Source organism: Tupaia chinensis, unplaced genomic scaffold, assembly GCF_000334495.1.
Source record: "Tupaia chinensis unplaced genomic scaffold, TupChi_1.0 Scaffold000054_1, whole genome shotgun sequence".
In the NCBI taxonomy this organism is placed as follows: domain Eukaryota; kingdom Metazoa; phylum Chordata; class Mammalia; order Scandentia; family Tupaiidae; genus Tupaia; species Tupaia belangeri.
In genome coordinates, this window is record NW_006159512.1 from 9311243 (window position 1) to 9311521 (window position 279).

Sequence of the window (279 nt, forward strand, 5' to 3'; positions counted from 1 at the left end):
ACAGACCCGGTATGCGGACAGAGCCGCCTTATCCCGAGTGCGGGAACAAGCCAGGGAGCGAGAAAAGGGGCCAGATCAGAATGGCAGTATTTGTTTCCACGGCATAAAAGTGACATTCCGTTTTAAGATTTGAGCCCTGACCCTGCAAGAAAATCTTTAAGCGTTTCAAGTGCAGGTAAAGAGTGAGTTGTTTACAGAACCGCAGGGCTACCAGCTTGACCCGGGCCCTCCCGGGAGCAGCCGCCACCGCACCGTGGGGTTGGAGGTGGGACCGTGCGT